Source organism: Meles meles, chromosome 19 (genome assembly GCF_922984935.1).
Source record: "Meles meles chromosome 19, mMelMel3.1 paternal haplotype, whole genome shotgun sequence".
Classification (NCBI taxonomy): Eukaryota; Metazoa; Chordata; class Mammalia; order Carnivora; family Mustelidae; genus Meles; species Meles meles.
In genome coordinates, this window is record NC_060084.1 from 4184527 (window position 1) to 4198488 (window position 13962).

Consider the following 13962-nt stretch of genomic DNA (forward strand, 5'->3'; position numbering starts at 1 on the left):
AGTTCAGTGACGTTCTGACCGTGACCCGGGTCACATGCGTCGTGAGTATGCCGCGTCAGCCTGTGCGTGCTCTGTACACATGCAGAAAGTGCTGTGCTCAGTACCGGACAGTCTGCTGCCTGCTCGCAGCAGCCCCTACTGTGATGCCCATTTCACAGATGGGAAAACAGGCACAAATACTTGCCTGAGGTCAGGCAGCAGGAGGCCAAGTAGGGGCTCGGCCTCAGGCCCATCTGACCCCTGCGACCTACCGTCGGGAAAGCGGAAGGGACCCAGGCCCCAGACTGAGTCACGCCTGGGTGGGATCCCAGCTCGGCCGTGTAGGTATGATGCTGGGAAAGCCCCAGTTCTTTCATCTGTGACACTAGGCTTGTGGTCGTAGCTCCGGTGGCAGGAGACGCTCAGACACCCCCATATGAGCGCTGCAAGGTCAGGCATCTCTCACTGTCTACACGGGGCCTGGCCCGCGTGAGCCCCCAGCCAGTCCTGGATCGGGGTACAGAACAGGTTTAGCCATCATGACAACCCTCCAAGGAAGTACGCCTCATCTGCAGACGAGAGATGGAGGGCAAAAGTCAGTCCCAGTATGTGGCACGGGATGGCACACAGTAGGTGCTCAATACATGCTCTTTGGCTGAGAAGTCAGCTCCACGGCAGTATTGGGATCCCAGGGACCCAGGGCACCGAGCTGGGACCCATCTGTTCATTTCCTGCAAAGATTAACTTATAGAAATGACCATCCAAAGTCTTTAGGACAGGAGGGGGACACCCGGGCACACGTGTGCCCCAGGCTCGATACGGAAGGAGAAAGGCTCTAAGGAGAGAAGTTACCATGGAACAAATCTGCCTGGGAAACCAGCCGCTTTCCTTTGATCAGCTACACTGCGGGCTCCCGGCCTGACAGCCCGGCTGGACCGCCCCGCGGGCGCCGACGGGGCCAGCCAGGGCCAGGGACCTGCCGTGACTGGGGGGCCGCCAGCTCCACCAGGCTTTCTGCCAGGTCTCGGAACTTAATGTTCTAAGCAGCAGAGGTCTTTCTGGTTTATCTGAGTTCTGGAGCCTGGATTTGATCCCAAGCTTCATGGGCTGTCCTCCCAGGACCGACCAACCCATGAGTATGACTTCCTGCCCCTCTGGGGGCGGGAGGTTTCCTCTGGGAAAGCCTTGGAGCCAGGAGGACTTTTATTAAGTCCGCTCTGAGTGAGGGGCCCACTGGGTCTGACAGCAGCTGCCTGTCAAGGGCTTCTCTCCCTCTGAAAAAAGAGGAAATAGTTTCCTTTAGAAACATTAATGGCACAAGCATGTTAAGGGTCTCCCACTCCAGAGCAGAGGACGGGGCCCACAGTTATAGGGTCTAGGAAGAAATCCTGAACCTCCACCCCTGATAAAACTTACCCCCCCCCCCATCGCTGGGCCTTTCCATGGAAGGCAGAACATGTTTCCCATGGTGATCAGATCAAGCCAAGTGCATACTTTAGGAAAAGGGCCAGGATGACTTTCATCCATAAATCGTACTAAAGTGTGAATGACTTACAGCAGAAAGAAATATATTGGCACAAGAAAGAGGACCAGGATACATTTGTTCATCCATTCAAACATTTGAGTACCTACCTGGTGCCTGGTCTGGGGATTCTGGGGTCAGTAAAACCAGGCCCAAACCCCGCCCTGCTGGGCCTTCCTGCCGAGTGGGCAAATCAGGAATTCACCAAACCGTGATTTTCACCCACAGTTAGATGGCACTTTTCAGTGCAGGCATGGCTTGAGGGCTTTAAACACACTCATTTCATCTATCTGAACTCTGCCAAGTCAGGTACGGTTACTACCCCGATGTTACAGAGAGGGAAACTGAGGGTCAGAGACACGAACAACTTGCCTGAGATGACATCATGGATAGTTCACAAAGCTGGGAGCCACTCCCAGACACTCGCTTTCCGAGGCTGTGCTCGAAACCACTGCTCCATGTGCTCACGGGGAGCCAAGCTGCAGGTGAGGGGCGGGGGGGGGGGGGGGGGTTGGATGCTGGACGGAGGAGGCCTCGCAGGGCTCCCTGGGGAAACGGGCACACACACACCTGAGCACTGGAGGATGAGGCTGGACAGACGGCCTCGGTTAAAGCGCGTGGCTGTGGAGCCCGTCCTCTAGGTAAAATTAGTAAATATCAAGGATCTACTACAAATGCACTGATGAAAAGACAAACAGAGGGGCGCCTGGGTGGCTCAGCAGGTTAAGCCTCTGCCTTCGGCTCAGGTCATGATCTCGGGGTCCTGGGATTGAGCCCCGCGTCGGGTTCTCTGCTCCGCAGGGAGCCTGCTTTTCTCTGCCTGCCTCTCTGCCTACTTGTAATTTCTCTCTGTCAAATAAATAAATAAAATCTTTAAAAAAAAAAAAAAGAAGAAAAGAAAAATAGAACCCAAGCTGGGACATATTCTTTTTCATTTGTTTGTTCTGATGTTAAGAGAAATTAAGATACTTTTCTGAGCCCCTCAAGGTCTCGGGGGCCCTAGGCAGCATGCCTGAGGATAGCCCTGGGTCCAAAAAGCACTGTGTGACATGGGGCAAGCCTCTGCACTCTCTGAGCCAGGGAGCTGGGTGGTGTGGACGAGCCCCCTGGGTGCCTGGTCCCTGCCAGCCCCTCCTGACCATGTCCTCTGGAAGCCAGGTGGCCCTGAGTGGAAGAGGACCTCAAGTTGGCTCTTGGCCTTAAGCACGGCCCAGCCCAGCCCAGCTCCGCTCCAGGCTGTGAATGAAAACAGATGTCCCCTGAGCTGCTTGTTCTTGGACAGCCAGACACTGGCCTCCGTTCACCCCATCTCCCCGCCCCATTACTAACCTCCACTCACTGTCTCCCCTTCCACTCACCGCTCACACCCTCCCTGTCAGGGAACTCCCAGCTTCTGCACCCCCTCCCGCAGGGGGCTCGCCTCCTCCCCCTGCCCTTGCCCCAGAGTGAATGGTGGCCCTGGGGGCCAGACCTCCCAGGAGCAGACCCCTTGGCGCTGGCTGATGGGACCTCCCCTCCTCCTTCCCACTCGGTGCTGCTGCAGGAGAAAGTGTCCCCTTTCAAGCAGTAGGAAGCCCCTAAGCCAATGCACACGGGTCAAAAGTCAGGTTTGAAGGCTGGCCTGGCTCTCTGAGCCCTTGACCCCGATGATGCTCTGGTCCTATCAGCGCCTCTCTGGCTGCCGGGCCAGGGGTCCACCGGGCTTCTCTGGCTTCTCGCGCATGTGACTCAGTCACTGTTTTTGTTTCTCCCTCCAGAGCAAATCTGATGGTGAAACCCCTCCACGCCCCACCTCCTAGGCCCCAAGCCTTGGCCCGGCCCTACTAGGGCAAGACAGACACGGGCAACCCCACAGGCCTCACACGTCTCTTCCGGACTCGCTCAACCCGGCCGCACGCTAGCATCTCCCATAGGAGCCGTTTTCAACCAGCCCCACACCCAGTCAAGCCCAGACCCAAGAACTCAGCACCCAGGTCAGTGAGATCAGAGCAGGTGGCATCTGAAGGTCCCAGGGTGGTTCCTGGGAGCAGCCAAGGCCAGGAGCTCCGATGCTGCTGGTGTCTCCCAGATGCGCCCCCAGACCCACCGCCATGCTCCCTCCCACCTCCCCACTGCAGCAGCTGCTGCCCTGCCCCTCTGCTCTGGGGCCTCTGCCTGCGCTGCTCCCTCTCCCTGACACCCTTCCCTGATGTCTTTTTTTTTTTTAAGACTTTTTATTTATTTATTTGACAGACAGAGCTCACAAGTAGGCAGAGAGGCAGGCAGAGAGAGAGGAGGAAGCAGGCCCCCCGCTTGAGCAGAGAGCCCGACGCAGGGCTCGATCCCAGGACCCTGAGACCATGACCTGAGCCGAAGGCAGAGGCTTTAACCCACTGAGCCACCCAGGTGCCCCTCCCTTCCCTGATGTCTTAACAGGGAAACTGGTTCAGGCTTCCGCATGTCTCCACTCTCAGCAAAACACTCCGTGGCTTCCTCCCAGAAACATTCCCTGCTCTCCAGGCCAGACCGGTTCCCCCGAACAGGCTTTCATAGACCACGTGCCTAGGCTGGAGGACAGTTGAAGTGATGTCTCTTGTGACAATGCCTGACTCTCCTAACAGGTGGTAAGTACCCTAAGGTTAGGGATCGTCTCTTCATTGCTTGTTTGGTTTCTTTTCTTTCTCACCCACGATGCCCACTGGACACAGCAGGAGCTCAGTGAACATCTGCTGTGTGGCTAAAGGGATGCTCCCACGCCCCACCCAGGGCTCCTGCCCCAATGACTTTGCCAGGACTTCTTTTTTTTTTTTTTTTTTTTAATTTATTTGACAGAGAGAAATCACAGAGAGGCAGGCAGAGAGAGAGGAAGGGAAGCAGGCTCTCCGCTGAGCAGAGAGCCTGATGCGGGGCTGGATCCCAGGACCCTGAGATCATGACCTGAGCCGAAGGCAGCGGCTTAACCCACTGAGCCACCCAGGTGCCCCTGCCAGGACTTCTTAATGGCAGTCAGTGACCCTAGAGCCCCCCACTGCATGGCACCAAAGTCCCCTGAGCTGACTGGACAGATGTGACCCGTGTAGCCACACCTGTCCCCATGCTGTCACCCTTCCCCAGCCACTACCTATGCTAGACGGCGTCTTAGGAGCTGGAGACACACCTGTCCCCTCTGCCAGCTGGGCCAGAAGGTTGCTCGGCGTCTTTGACACTCAAGGCTCATCCTCTGTCATGGCGACTGCCCTGTGCACTAAGGGACACTTAGCCTCGACCCACAAGATGCCAGTGGTGGTCTCCCCCCTACCAGCTGTGACTGCCAAAAACATGTCCAGACATTACCGAATGCCCCCTAGTCTGGGGACCAAATCGCTCCCGGGTGAGCCTCTTCGCTGCTGGAGCCGACCACAGTAAAACAGAGTAGAGCAGGGACTTTGGCTTAGGGTTGTTGCCAAACCATGCACGCCTGTCTGTCTATCTAAATCACACACATGTGTGCACGCGTGCGCACACACATACACACACTCAAAATTCAGGCAAAAAGCAGCACCCAGTAATAAACTCACAGAAAGCAGGAGCCGAGGTCAGGGGCGTGGAAGTCTGCATGAGGTTCTGTTCCTGCTGTAATCGGTGAGCCCAGCGAGGCACTGTCCTCCCCGGGCCTCTGCTCCTCGTCCACAGCGAGACTGCGGCCACCCCTCCTCCCTGGCTACTGAGCTCACGCGGGTGCAAGTGCGACTTAGCATCACGGCCATCAGTGTTCCTCCAACATCCAGTTCAAAGCGTGCTCTAGTTACAGGCAGAGCGGATGACGACCACACAAAGGGGGCCAGATGCGAGTGGGCAGATCTGGGGAGAAGGGCATGTTGACATCGCCAGTAGAATTCTCCCACGTCTCAGTTTGGGTGACATCAAGACAAGGAGGTCTAAAAATTTAAAAGGGCACGATATATAAAGAGTTCTTGTAACTCAACAAGAAGACAATTTAAAGCCAATTTAAAAAATGGTCCAAGGACCTGAACAGGTATGTCTCCAAAGAATCTGTACGGATGCTAACTAGTCCACGGAAACGTGCTCAGCATCACCAGTCACCAGAGGAGGGCAAATCAAAGCCACAGTGAGACCTCCCCTCCCCCTCACTGGGATGGTGCACACCATGCATGCACACACGCACCCACACACGCAGAACACAGCAAGTCTTGGTGAGGATACGGAAAAACAGAACCCGTGGACATCACTGGTGAGACTGTAGCATCCTTTGTGCAAACATCTGGTGGGTCCTCAAAAAGGTAAACACAGGGGCGCCTGGGGGACACAGTCGGTTAAGCATCTGCCTTCGGCTCAGGTCATGATACCGGGGTCCTGCGATCGAGCCCCGCGTTGGGCTCCCTGCCCAGCAAGAAACCTGCTTCTCCCTCTCCGACTCGCCCTGCTTGTGTTCCCTCTCCACTGTCTCTCGCTCTGTCAAATAAAATCTTTAAAAAAAAAGGTAAACACAATATCACCATATGACCCACCAATTCCGCTCCGAGGTAAAGATCTAAAATAACTGAAAACAGGTGTTCAAATAAAAACTTGTAAAAAGCACACAGAGCAGCACCATTTGCAGCAGCCAAAATGTGGAGATTCGGCTATAAAAAAGAAGGAAGTACTGATTCTGGCCGCAACACAGAGGAGCCTGGAGAACATGACGCCGAGTGAAGGAAGTCGGACCCGTATGGAATACCCGGGATGGACTAACGTACAGAGACAGAAAGCAGACTGGTGGTTGCCGGGGCTGGGGTTCTAGGGGGATGGGGCGTGACAGCTCACGGGGATGGGGGCCCCCTTTGAGGTGCGGAGGACGTTTTGGAACTCCAAGGAAGTGCTCGCTACACAGCCATGTGAATGTGTTAAAGGCCACCGTATCAAACACTTTAAAATGGTTAAAAAAAATTTTCTGAGAGGGAGCGTGAGCCGTGGGGGGGGGGGGGTCACAGCGTGGGTGGGGGAGCAGTATGGGGGGCGCGGGGCAGAGGGAGAGAGGGAATCTTATGCAGGCTCCATGCTCAGCGTGGAGCCCAATGCGGGGCTCAATCTCACCACCGTGAGATCACGACCTGAGCCGAAATCGAGAGTCAGATGCTTAAGTGACTGAGCCACCCAGGTGCCCCTAAAATGTTCATTTTTTTAATGCGAATTTTACTTCAATAAGAATAAAGTGGAAACAAAACTAAAAAGGGCCAGGTGAGCAGCAACAGATTTGAGCTCTGCGGGCAGCTGCTGCTTCTGGGGGGTCACTCGACCCTCTGCCTAGGGCCCATCCCTTCACCCCCTCCTGCCTGTGTGGTTCAGGTCAGGGCTCAAGGTCAACCTGATGGAGGGGGTCAAGGTCAGACAACCCCAAGAGACACTGATGTTAGCACCACAAAAACCCGAACCAGGCCAAGCCATGCAAGATGTTATTGATTAAAGATGTCCTTAAAAACACACACACACAAAAGCAAAAAAACTCTGACTTTGGATCAGTTGGGCGTCAGACTGCTCCCTCTGCTGATAGGACGCAAGGCCTGGAGGTGAGCTGGAGACTTCACAGCTCTTCCCCAGAGGAAACTCTTAACCTTCCAGAGAAGTAAATGCTCCCCCATTCCTGCACAGAGCCTCATCGTGGGTTGTCCTGGGATATATGGAACACAGAAGGCCCTGGGGACAGGTCCTGCTGCCCAGTGGGACCAGGATAAGGCCTGAGAGAGATCCCCTCTATCAAGAAGGAAATGATCCAGGGGCACGTGGGTGGCTCAGTGGGTTAAGCCTCTGCCTTCGGCTCAGGTCATGATCCCAGGGTCCTGGGATTGAGTCCCACATCGGGCTCTCTGCTCAGCAGGGAGCCTGCTTCTCCACCGCCCCCCCCCCCCGCCTGCCTCTCTGCCTACTTGTGATCTCTGTCTGTTGAATAAATAATAAATTTTAAAAACCTTTAAAAAAAAAAAAAGAAGGAAATGATCCAGTGGGAAGACACAGACCAAGCAAACAGGTAAATTGTGCTAAGTGCTCCAAGGACTTAGAAGTCTAAGAAAGACATGGTGGGCACCGGGTCAGATGGGGGACCCCCTTCAGAGAGGATGGAAATGAGCAGCACCCAAGGGGCAACATCTAAACCCAGAGATGAGAAGGAGTCTGGCAAGTGGGGGGAGGGGGAGTGGGAACAATCTTCCAGGCAGGGGCCACCTGCCTCTGGGCCCAAAACTGCTCCACTAAAAACTCACATGGGGTCTGAGAGGCAGGAGGAAGCTCCCACTGCATGCAGAGATTAGGGGAGGAAGTGCAGAAAGGGGTGGTGGGAGGATTGCAAGGGAAAGTCATCTGGGGATGAGGGTGCCTGACTCCCCCAGGAAGCCTGAGCCCATCACGTATCCCACCCACCCTCTTCCTGGTGGTCAGTTCAGGAACAGGTGGGCCATCTGGTTTGGACCAGTGAAGTGTCAGGGGAAGTCAGGTGCGATACTTCTGGGAAGGCGGTGCTCACACCTGACAGACATGCAGGAGAGTGATGTTCCCTCTGTGCATCTGGACTTGACCCAGTTAGGATGCAATGCCAGGATCTTCAGCAGCCACTTTGTCACCATGAGAAGACAGGAGAGGGAGGCCTATTGGTGGTGGGGGGGGTACCCTGAGCCCTTGCTGACTTTGCTGAACCACTGAATTTGGCCAATCCTGGAGTCATCCCACGTGGGCTTCCTGCTACATGGGACCAAGTCATCTTGCTAGGGTCAGTTAAGCTGACTGACTTACAGCTCTTCGTCACTGACTGCCAAATACCTCCTGACTGATATACACCAAGTTCACACCCAACCTGGCGGAGGAGCATGCATGAAAGCAGAGGCTACAGGGGGAAGAGTAGAGGAAAGCAGCATTTCTTGAGCACCTACTGCATGCCACACTTCGTCCGAGGCACCTATGCAGGTCCCTCCTTGCTCTTCAGATCAGCCCTTCCAGACATCTACCACCACCCAATTATCCCTACTTAACTGAAAACTAAACAGGCTGAAAGGTGATTGTGTGATTCCAAGGGGCGGGACCAGGTCGTGGCCCAGGTCTGCCTTGGCAGCTGGCCAGCCGCTTTCCAGAGGTGCAACCGCGCTACCCCAGCAGGGTGTCTGCCAACATCTGTCATCCCCTCAAAAGATGCTGATTTGGCCAACGGCCAGCAGCCCCCAGAGGCAGGAGCCCACCAAGGGAGGCAGGGAACTTAACCGAGTCCCATCCCACTGCGGAGACACAACTGTCACAATCCATGTGGTAATTCCCTGTGAACCCTTGCTGCTTCCTTCTTCCTCCCTGGGCTCAACAAGTCAGGCCACTTGGCCAGGCGTGGTCAACGGGGCCGTAGGACAGCCCGAGCTTCTTTTCTTCTTTTAATTAATTAATTTGAGAGACAGAGAGAGAAAACATGAGCACACAAGTCAGGAAAGGGACAGAGGTCAAGAATCTCAGGTAGACTCCCCACCACTGAGCGCAGAGCCTGAGGCAGGGGCTCAACACAGGGCTGATCTCACCATCGTAAGATCATCACCTGAGCCAAAATCAAGAGTTGGACACTTAACCGACTGAGCCCTCCAGGCGCCCTAGGACACCCTGAGCAGCCCTTCCTGGCAGGGACCCTGGAGGCTTTAGCTTGGCAGGAGTTCAGGAAAAGAAGAGAAAGCAAGTCTCCTTCACCCTTATTATCCAGTGCCTGTGCAGGTAAATCTATCACTTGGCAAACACAAGCTGTCCCGCCATCAATCACCATGGACAGGCACATAAATTCAGAAAGTGATTTCTGCCTGGCTGAGCACGCGGGGAACCAGTCCTGGCAGGCAGGAGGGAAAGGTGACCGCCCCCCGCCCCCCACCCGGGGCCCACTGTCCCACCGTCGTCTTCGTCCATTCCTCGACAATCAGCAGATTTCCTAACTCCGAGTTCCTTATCTTTCATACTACAAAGGCACAGGATTTCTATCAGTGGCAAAGAGAGGGGGTGGTGTTTCTTGGGCCTAGGACCTGGGTCACCCCAAAGAATGGGAAGCACAGGAAGCCTGTCTGGGGATGCTGGAGCCAGAGACGACACACAGCCCCTGCCCAAGGCGCATCCAAGGTCCAGAGACAGGGAGAAAGACCTGGGCTTCTCCCTTCCTTCTGCCCTCCAGCCTCCCCTCAGGGCCTCCCACTGGCTGAGCCCGGTGACATGAGAGCAGGGGACATGCTGCTGGAGGAGTCAGTCCCCTGGGAATATCCCCCAGAGTGGAAGAGGAGGGCAGATCCAGGGGCAGGTGGTCCCACCCCCACCACCTAGCCACCGAGCCACACACACAGGTGACTGCATTCTCTCCCTTCCCTTCCCTCCCTTTTCCTTCCTCTAATGAGATCAAAAGCTGAGAGAACCCAGAATGATGGCAGAAATTTCCATTCATTTGTTCAACACTGATTCACTGAGCATCTATTAGGTGCTGGCTGTTCTCCTAGGCCCTGGGATCTGGGGAGCGTGCATTCTAACTGGGGGAGTGGGGAGAGAGAGACTACAAACAAGAAGCAAATGGATGAACAAGAAAATCCCAGAGCAGTGAGCACTATGAAGAAAGTAAAATGGTGATGAACCTATGAGAATGAGCTGGCTAGGGTGGTGGGCAGGAAGATGTCCGTGAGCAGGTGACATCCTAGGCAAGACTGGAGTGATGAAAATAAATCACCTCTATAGAGAGAAGGTCAAGGCATATTCCAGGGAGGCAGTACAGCAGGTGCAAAGGTCCTGAGGCAAGTACTAGGCTGTTGCAAGAATCCTAATGTAACTGACACTATCACAGGGTCTCAACTTACTGGTGCGTAAACAAGAAACTTATCAATGGCGCCATGTGGAATCTGTCTGCTCCACACTGTACTGTATCAGGACACTTGGCTATAAAATCCTGTCCAGCCTGTGCAAACTCCAGGCTCACATCTAGCTCAGCGTTCTCCTGAAAACAAGCTAGGTTTGAGGCCCAAGGCGACCACACACCAGGCTTGTCCCTCCAGGCACTCAGGCCCTTTGTCCTTTGGGGACAGCTGCTCCTGCCAGAGACTCTCACCGCTCTTCTTTCAACCAAAATAGCACAGCCTTCTCAACTACGTTAACAGACTGCTAAGGGATGAGAGTTGGGGTGTCAGCGGGCACCCAGCCGACCGATCAGAACAACCTGTGATACACCAAGTGGGCAGGAAGCAGGCCCCAAGCCAAGATGCACAGCGGGTACCATTTATACCCTTGGCTCTCCCATCAAAAATGCTCCTGGTGACTTTTTCTGGATGGTAGAACTAGGGGGAATTGAATGTCATCTGTAGTTTCTGATTAGTCTATAGTGGATCACGTATGACTCAGAAAATGGATGGTCGTGGGTTCCAATCCAGCTCTGCCAATTTCCAGAAATGTCCCCTGAGCTCTGAACTCACCTCCCCTTTCAGCAAATGGAACGATGATGGCCCCTGCCCCATAGGACTGCTGCGCAGAATCAAACAGAAACCCCACGGAAGTCCTCTGCATAGAACACAGCACAGGGCCCTTCTGGTAGTGTCAATCGTGGTAGTGTCATTGTAGGACGCTCTAAAGAGAGTCTAAATAAGGGACTTTCATGGGGCTTGTGATCTGGGAGCACACAGGGACTCACAGAGGACACTGGGAAAATAAAAGGCTGAGGAGTGATCTCCCGCCTGCAGATCAGCCAGAAGGAAAGGGCATCGGGCAGGGCTGAGTGACAAACATGTCTGGGACAAAGAGACGCGTATGTCGCTATCAAAGGCAGCAGTTAGCAAAGCAGAAAGCTTCAGGACCGACGACAAAGAGCGGCTGAGCAGACGGTGTCTGACCCCCACTCCCACGAGGAGGACCGACAATGGCAGGTGGGGTCCCAGGGGCCTCCAAGCTGTCCCCACCCACCTCCTGTTCCTCCGAAGGGGAAGCTGTGAATTCTGCATTCACTTGGGGCTGGGGCTGGCGGCAAAGCAGAGGAGGAAGTTTTAATAACAACTAATTCTAGGGGCGCCTGGGTGGCTCAGTGGGTTAAAGCCTCTGCCTTCGGCTCGGGTCATGATCTCAGGGTCCTGGGATTGAGCCCCACATTGGGGTCCCTCTCAGTGGGGAGCCTGCTTCTCCCTCTCCTGCTCCCCCTGCTTATGCTGTCTCTCTCTCTCTCTCTCTGTCAAATAAATAAATAAATAAATAATCTTTTTAAAAAATCTTTCAAAAAAATGTAATCACACTTAGTCTTTCTCTAAGGCAAGAACTTAACACACTCACTTAATCCACATGAAGACTAAGAGGCAGGCACTACTCTGATCCCCATTTCACAGATGTAGAAACTGAGGCCCAGAGGTGGCTTGCCCAAGGTCACCCATCTGCTTAATGACTGAGCTGGCTCCATTACAGTCAGAATCCCTCTGTCACCCTGGGCTTCCCTCTGTCATTTGCTGCCCTAACATCTCACCTTGGAGATGAGCCCCAAGTCACGTAATGGCTCAAGACCTGAGCCAACCCCCCCACCACCAATGCATGCACAGAGGTACCCCTAGTCCCCTGAGTCCAGGATTCCCTGAAACAAGGACGCTACTTCAACACCATCGCCCAGGCCCTGTACCTGGGGCCAGCCTGGCCTAGCAGAGAACTTTCTCTCCCACAGGCTGGCAGAAGGGCCCACACCCTGCCCTGCTCCCAGAGGACTGTAAGGGAACCTGGACCCTGGCTGGGCATCTTCGTGGTGAAGTCTCAGGGCGTGCTGGGGGCCAGGCACCCTCCTGTCAATTTGCTTTCGCTGAGCCCTATCCCCATCGTCAGGGCTCAGACCCTCTTAGGTTTGGGTAAAGGATGTGGCAGCTCCTGGAGGACACGTGGTTGAGGCCCTCGGTTGCGACCATGAACCCTTTCCTTCAACCAGAGCAGCTCTGCGGTCACTTCCTTCCAGCGTCACCTGCTCAGTGAGCAAAGAACCCGCCAGGGCAGCACCAAGCCGCCTGCACCCAGCACTTCCCACCCCCAGAGAAAACTGGGCACTTTCCCCAAATTTGGGGGGACAGTCTTAGTAATTAGAAACACCTTCCTGTATTTTTCTTTCTTTTTTTTTTTTAATTTATTTATTTGACAGAGAGAGATCACAAGTAGGCAGAGAGAGTGAGAGGGAAGCAGGCTCCCTGCGGAGCAGAGAGCCCGATGCGGGACTCGATCCCAGGACCCTGAGATCATGACCTGAGCTGAAGGCAGCGGCTTAACCCACTGAGCCACCCAGGCGCCCCCTTCCTGTATTTTTCAACAGTGCTTCCGTGAGTTAGCCACCGTTCGAGGCATTTACAAGTATTGCCTTATTTCATTCACCGTGCGTGTTCTTAAAGTCCCCTAGAGATCAAGGAGCAACATCTCCGATTCTTGATAAATGTGTCTAACAGAAGTCTGAGAAAATTGCTCCAAGGTGGGTAGACTAAGTGAACACAATTGAATCTGCAGGAGGAACAGGAGAAAGAGAAGGAAGGGAGGAAGGGAGGAGGGTGATTTATCTGAATTGGAGTTGCCAACGGATACTGAGAAAGCTAGTCGCCCCAGGTAGTATCCAGGGGGGCAGGAATCGGCCATTAATTACAAAGCTTACAAAGCGGGTGGCACAGGTCTAGGACGGAAGCCGGGCGGGCTCGCGACACCACCTGCTGGAAGCGGGCCGCCACTGCTGAAGAAGGGAGGGCATTCAGCGAACAGCAGGTAAACGCTGTGTGGTTCCCAGCTAGAGGGCCCGGTTAACTCGTTTCCTACCTTAACAAAATGAAATTTGTCCCAACTGGGCTAGCGCCGGTCCGCCTCTTATCTATCACCTCCCCTCGCTTTGCGAAGCACAGAGACGACAGGGAAAGATGACGTCACTGCAGAGGCCCCTCACTGCAGAGTACATAGTGGTAAAGTGCGGCTGGTGGGGGCAGGAGGGCAAATGTCCTGGTGTAAGAGAAATACTTAATTTCTTTAGGCAGTGGAATTCCGTACTAAAGTGGTGCACACCTCCACTGACTTGTGGAGGAGAAAATGTTTATAACGTATTGCTAAGACATACAAAGCAGTTTTACAACAGAATGTATATTTGAGGTTTTAAAAAAAAAAAAAAGTGTATTTCTACACATGTGTGTATAGAAAACTGTGGAAGATGTCTCTGAACAGGTGACATTCTAGTCAAGATGGGAGTGGTGAAAAAGGATCACCAGTGCAGAGAGAAGGTCAAGGCATATTCCAGGCCAGCGACACAGCACGTGCAAAGGCCCTGAGGTGAACACCAGTTTGGCTTATTGTGATTGACATGTTGAAGGGTCTCATTTTAGTGGTGCCCTCAGCCACAGCTCCATCCTCCTCCAGCCCATCATCTTCCCAGCTGCATTGACCTGTTGTCCCTCAAAACAACCAAATCCATCTCTGGACCAATCATTTTCATTTGCTATTCCCTCCACCCAGAATGCTCTTCTTCCCCTACCAAA